This window comes from Triticum urartu, chromosome 7A (genome assembly GCF_056163025.1).
Source record: "Triticum urartu cultivar PI428250 chromosome 7A, HENAU_Tu73, whole genome shotgun sequence".
Lineage (NCBI taxonomy): Eukaryota > Viridiplantae > Streptophyta > Magnoliopsida > Poales > Poaceae > Triticum > Triticum urartu.
In genome coordinates, this window is record NC_141879.1 from 4,951,944 (window position 1) to 4,959,016 (window position 7,073).

The window sequence follows — 7,073 nt, forward strand, 5'->3', positions numbered from 1 at the left end:
GTATGTTTCTCATTGCTTGCGGTTTTTGCAATTCAGCGTGTTTTGCGGGGGAATTCAGTGCGTTTGTTATAAGCTCCATCAACACATGGAGGAATAAGTAAATGGTCTGCACATATACCCGATCTGTTGTGGGTATGTATGATTGGATTGGATTGGATTAGTGTGTGATTGTCAAGCAAGCAGCACTGGATTGCTTGCTTTCTCCAGCTTGGTGTGGTGTTCATGATCAAGCTAGCGGACTTGTGTTGTTATGTAATAAAAGGGTTGTTTGTACCCAGCCGTCCAACCTTGCGTGGTGTGTGTGTGTGTGTGTGTGTGTGTGTGTGTGTGTGTGTGTGTGTGTGTGTGTGTGTGTGTGTGTGATTGATCGATGAATCATATATAAACTGAGTCTAATTTGTGTTTGGTTGATGGACCAAGAAATGCTATACTGTCATGAGTGATTTGTTAATACGGTACTCCAATTTGCATTTGTGATGGGGAGTTTGAGTGGATAATCTATCTTGTGGTGCTGCCATCTTAGTAGTAGTATTATATCCTGCATGATTCCTGTGATTTCGGCCGATCATTAGCATGTTGCTTTCTGAAATAGCAACATGTCCTGTCCCTTGCTGCTCTCCTGTTTCTTAGTGGCTGCGCTTGCTTTGTCGCACGCATCAGCAGCAATAGCCGCCGCTGCAGATTGATCAAGTGACAAACAGCAGGGCTGCTATGCTAACCAAGTAAGTAGTATCACGATGACTAGTAACTTCAGAAGATGAATTCGGTTACTGAATTTAACTTCAGAAGACGAATTCGGTTATCAAATTCAAGTTTAAGTTGAAGTTCGGTTACTGAATTTGTCTGTGCCAAACGTAGTGCGTTTTGCCGTCAGTTACCTTGGGGGTAGTATCGCAGGTCCCAGCTTACTTGTTGGGCGCTGAAGATACCCGTATCCTAAAGAAAGAAGGCAAAAAAAAAATGCACATCTAATTTCTTGATAAATAAAGTAGAGAGACACACATATATGGAGTAGCTCACTGGCAAAATAACCAAGCTATATGAGTTGAACTGACGATGTATGTAGACAAAAGAACATAGAGTGAGTACTAGAGAGCAGAGTATCCTTGGTGGCCGTCCCTTGAGAAGACTTTTTTTTTGGATAAAGGGCGACTTTATTATCTTAAAATGTAGCATCAAACGGCAGAGCATTATGAGTAACACCCGGCCTCTGCATAACTAAGATGCACATAGCCAAATTCAGAAGTCTGACAAAAATTCATGAAATAAAATTCAATAAATCGGCAACAGTAGAGTCCTTTAGTCCGACACTATGCCTATGTCGAAGAGGGTGTTGGATCGATCCATAGGTTATGCTGCCCCTCATGTTGGGAAAAAACCTCCGTTGCCACCTGCTCCAATCGCGTACACACCGCCATGAACAGCGGTTGATACTCCGGCCGTTGTAGCATAGACCACGTACGTAGTGCGTACACCGGAAAATAACCTATAGAGGAGAAGCATTTTTGTCATTAAAAACCAAATCATTTCTATAGCCAAAGCGACCAAATTAAGGCATACGACTCCCACGCTTATTAGCGTTTTGAACCTATTTGTAATACTGTTCAATCAATGACCAAAAATATTGGCAACACTTGTGGGCGGATACAAATTTGATGCTATTTGGATGAATGACCACGTAGAACGTGCAAACTTGCATTGGAAAAAGAGATGTTTGATTGCCTCATCATGAGTATAAAAAGAACACTTCTTACTCCCTGGCTAGTTGCGCAACTCCTCTTCGTAGATACCACATGAAGATTTTTCACTTTTAGTGCAATATTAGACTTTCAATTTTTCTTATTATTACTCGTTGGTATCTCAGAATGCGTGAGTGCACGGTATATAGAGTCTACTATGAAAGACTCTGATGTAGTAAGATTCCAGCGAAACACATCCCGATCTTGTGTTAGGTTAATCGAATCCAGCCGGGATATGTTCTTGCGTGCATTTCCCAATCTTGAGGAGTTGGACCTCTCTGGCACATCCATTAAAACACTTGACCTCAATACAACGGATGTTCCGCAGCTAAAGAAGCTATTCCTGCTAGGTTGTGAGCAACTCTGTATCCTAATCTGGGACAGAAAAATCCTCCATTGAAAGTTCTGCATGTAGACACTCGGGGGAAGACTGGATCAATGATCTGCTGCGGAGAACAAAGTTTCTATGGCATCGAGGCAATGATGGCTTTTCAGATGGAAGGTTCATTTGGTCTGTAATAAATGGTCTCTATGCTATGTATGGCTCTAAGGTGCATCTTCATATCTCTTCTAAAATCCACAACCAAGTCAACATCACCAAAAATCACTGGTAGAAAAAGGGCCTATAGTCCCGGTTCCTGAACCGGGACTAAAGTGTCGGTACTAAAGTGTCTGGATTGAACCGGGACTAAAGGGCGCTGCCACGTGGAGCTCCACCTTTAGTCCCGGTTGATGTGTTACCAACCGGGACTAAAGGAAATTTTATGATTTTTTTTTTGAATTTTTTTATTTTCAAACTTCTGAATTATTTTAACCTCTAGTCTGTAATCACCACCCCTCATCACTTCTTAATTTATCCTCTAATCACCCCTCATCATTCCAAATCATCTAACTTCTCGAACGGTCACCCATCCTCCCACTCCCCCAGCCTGAGCACGCTTAACTTTCGGGTTCTATTCTCCCTCGCTCCAAGTCTGCACTTGTTGTTTTCCTGACAATAGTAAGATGTCAATCCTATTAACCTTCAGGAATTTTGCTTCAGCATGAAGTGACACATTTCACTGTTTGAGTTTGAAACTATTGTTTTAAAAAACAATAATTATTTAGTAACACTAATATTTCTTGAATAATTAGTTTGACCATTCTTTGACCACAGTTTGACCAGATTTGACCAAAATTGAAATAACTAAAATAATTATTTAGTAACACTAATATTCTAGAATAATTAGTTTGACCATTGTTTGACCACAGTTTGCCCACTGTTTGAATATTTTTCAATTTTTTCCACTCTAGATCTTAAAAGCCCCGTAACTTTTTTCTATTAGGTTTTTGAGGATTTTGAAAATGTTTAACGGGGTTCCCCCGGTTAAATTTGGATGTAACTTTTCAAGTAGATGATTTTTCATATAAAAAACTTTTTCATCCGAGTTAGTATGCAAAAGTTATGCCCATTTTTACAAATTTCAGAGAGATTTTGCAAATAAAGTCAAAATTCACATTTGCAAATTTTCCCAACAACTAGACCACATATCACATGAGAAACTTATTTTCTTTTATTTTTTTGACATTTCCATTATTTTCTTTTGTTTTTTTTAAAACCGAAAAGGCGATCGGGGGGGGGGGGTGGTGGTGGTGGTGGTAGAGTTTGAAAATGGGATCTTTAGTACCGGTTCGTGGCACGAACCGGGACTAAAGGTCTCAACCCCATTAGTCCTGGTTCGTGCCTCAAACCGGGACTAAAGGTCTAATCTTTAGTCCCGGTTTGAGGCACGAACCGGGACCAATGGTCATCGCACCCTTTAGTCCCGGTTCATGTCTTAAACTGGGACTAAAGGGCCCGAGTGAACCGGGACTAATGCCTTAGCCGCACGAACCGGGACCAATGCTCACATTAGTCCCGGTTCTAGACTGAACCGGGACTAATGGGCTGAGCCGGCCTGGACCATAGCCCTGTTTTCTACTAGTGAGTATTGATCATGTTGGGCGTAGTCAAAAAGGTCTTGTTCCAACATGGCCCTTCTTTCCTTACAATGGTATTGCCGTTAACAGGGATATTGCCACGCGCTCGTCCTTGCTGTGGGATCACTGTCAACTTTATCTGTTCGATGTGAATTTGCACCACACGAGAGAAGTTAAATGCTTTCAATAGTAATAAAAAAAGGTCATGGATCCATGATTTTTTTATGTGAATAATCTAAATTAACTATTGGGAGTTTTCTTCTTTTGAGTGTTAATGCAAGTTACGTGGATGCAAGTTTGATCAAGGGAGGTGTGCACCTTTTTTTTTTCTAATTTTGTACGTGCACACATTTTTTTTTTACGTTGCACACATTATTTGATGGGTGGTCATCTTTGTATGGGTGAATTGCTAAGTATTTACGTGCTAGCCGGTGCATGCTCGTACCAAGTCCACTCTTTCGGATGTCGCCGCCACTGGAGACGACTTCGCCGGAACACAAAACTGCATCGACATCGCCGGAGTTTGTCTACGCCAAGCCTTTCACTTTCAGGTGCCATGTTCTTGGTTGGAGATGACTCTGGAGCAACGGAGCTCGCTACCGACGCTGCCCAATCGCCAGCCCCAGTGCTCTACCATGACTCTGGTGTCTTACTTTCCGGAGGAGATGCCATGGCGGAACCGGAGCCTGTGGCGACGTAGCCCAAGACATTGCCCTCCTTCGAGAGGCGCACCCATTATGGCGTACAGATCCTTCACCGAGCCGGAGTTTGCAGCGACGCAGTACAAGACCGGTCCCTCCTTCGAGAGGCGCACCCACCATGGCGGACAGGTCCTTGGCGTATAGGTCCATGGCGTCGCCGGCGTACAGGTGACCTTTTGGCGTAGTACCAGCCCAAGGCGATGTGGCCTTTGCGACACCACTTTCCACGGCCCTGTGAGGCGGCACCTTTGCCTTGGCAGACCGCCAAATACTTGATGTCTAGCCAAGATGAGGCGCCAACCACCCCGGCCATGCCAATATGAGCGTGTGTCAGTTTATTTTACACTGATGCCGGTCTCCCCAAACCGTTACTCCCGCAAGGCGTAGCCCCTTGAACACCCCGATGAAGCAACAGGTCATCAAGAAGTCTGAGCCGACCGCGACCCATGCTACCCCAACACCAACTACTCCAACGCCGCCAAGATCGACGAGGCACGACGGCGAGGGCGGGCGCGGCCACCGCTAAGGCCACGTCACTTGCGGCGCGTGTACCGACGAGGACACGGGCTCTGCCGCTGCCCACACACACATCACCATCATCACGCATGGAGGACGAGAAGCGAAGACGACGAAGACGACCACATAGCTTAATCGGAGGTATCTCGCGGAGCAACCCGCGGGAGTAATTAACCGGGAGCCTTCCGAGGCCCCGGGAACCAGGAGACCGCAATCGCCATAGTCAGGCTGGCCGCGCTAGTAGGCCACGGAGCGCACTTTTTCTTTACGGGATCTTGTACTTTTGTTTCTCCGATGAGATTAATGAAATACTCGTTTCCCGCATCCTTTTCTTTGTGTCCTACTGTACATTGGCACGCCCGCAATTTTTTATTTCCCCTGGCGCGTAGAGAGATAATAACACGATAACCATTGTTGTTTGTTATTATTTTTCGTGTCAAACATTATCCTTTGGGTGTTCACATTGAGACTGGTGAAGGAAGCCACCATTTAGAGAGTATGAATGCCCATGGAATGTTCTTGTATGTTTTCATACATGATAAAGTGCAATCGTTGCATGTGCATGACAATCTCTCGATCACAACTATCATTCCAGGGTTATCAGTATCTTGGAACAATCTAGAATGGTGTCATGTTGAGAGATGCCCTAAGATGCACACTGTCTTCTCCTGTTGGGATGGAGTTAAGAACTTTAACTCAATAAGGATATTTTCTGCATCTGATCTCCTGATGGCCCATTGCATCTGGAATAGATCCGCTGGATATGACAGCTTGGAAGGCCTGCAACACATGTACTTTCATAACTGTCCTAGGCTAGTGTTCGTCCTCCCCATTTCCTCCACCTTGCCAAACTTGGAGACCATTCAGATTGCATACTGCCATAACGTCCAACATATTTTCCCACTATATGAAAAACATTTCGGTATAGCATCTGGTGTCACATTCTAAAGGCTGAGGCACATCAAGCTATATCATCTCCACAAGCTAGAGCAAATATGTGAGGTCAGACTGTCAGCGCCGGCGTTGGAGACGATCAGCCTTAGGGACTGTTGGGGCCTGAGACTAGTCCTGGCCATGGGCAGCCTGGCCCGGCCGGCCCGACACAGCTTTTGGGCTGGGCTCGGGCCTAGATTTTGAGCCCGATGGCCTGGCCGGGCCGGGCCCGGGCCTGTCGTTTTCGCAGTTTTCTGAAGGGGCCCTGCCCGTGGCCCGAGGCCCGACGGGCTTTTAGGTGTTCGGGCCGGGCTTGGGCCCAAAAACTAGGCCCGATGGCCGGGCCGGGCCCGGGCCTGTCGTTTTCGCAGTTTTCTGAAGGGGCCCTGCCCGTGGCCCGAGGCCCGACGGGCTTTTAGGTGTTCGGGCCGGGCTTGGGCCCAAAAACTAGGCCCGATGGCCGGGCCGGGCCAGGCTCGAGCCTAGGTTTTTTGGCTCGGGCTTGGCTAGGCCCGGCCCGGCCCGAGGTTTGATCAGGTATACCTAAGACGGCTACCAGCCGTGTCACATGAAGGTCCAAAGCCGACGATGGACTGCGAGAAGGACTGGTGGGACGTGCTCGAGTGGGACGGCTCTCAGGCCAACCATGAACCGTCACTCTTCGCGACGCACCACTCGGCTTACTACAAGAAGGCCCTCCCAAGGGTCTCTGTTGGAAGTAAACCCGACATACCCTCCCAACTGGCGGACATATCTAGCAGTATTGTGGACACAGACCTATTTGACGGGTCAGAAGAGGAGCTGGACCAGGACAGAAGCCAAAACACGGGTGGTGATGGGCAAAGCCCATTGCCTGGTGGCCTGCATGGGGTTTCGCCTGGTGGCCTGTGTGCGGGCGAGAGCTCATTTACAGCTGCGTTGTTGCCGAACAGTCCAGCAGGGACGTCGACAGCGCATGTGGAGGAAAGGACACCATCTACACCCAAACATCTACAGCCGGTGTTACACCCATATCTAAGGAATACTCTTCGGACGATTGACCCGGTAATGGTGAATGGGAGTGGGCGACGGTGTCTAGCAAGCGCCGAGGAACCGGCGGAATTTGTGGATGCATATATGAAGGAGTGTTGGCATCATGCTATGATAGAAGAGTTGGGGTCGATCCATGACAATAATTCATGGGAGCTTGTGGATCTTCCCAACAATGAAAAGGCTATGGAGCTCA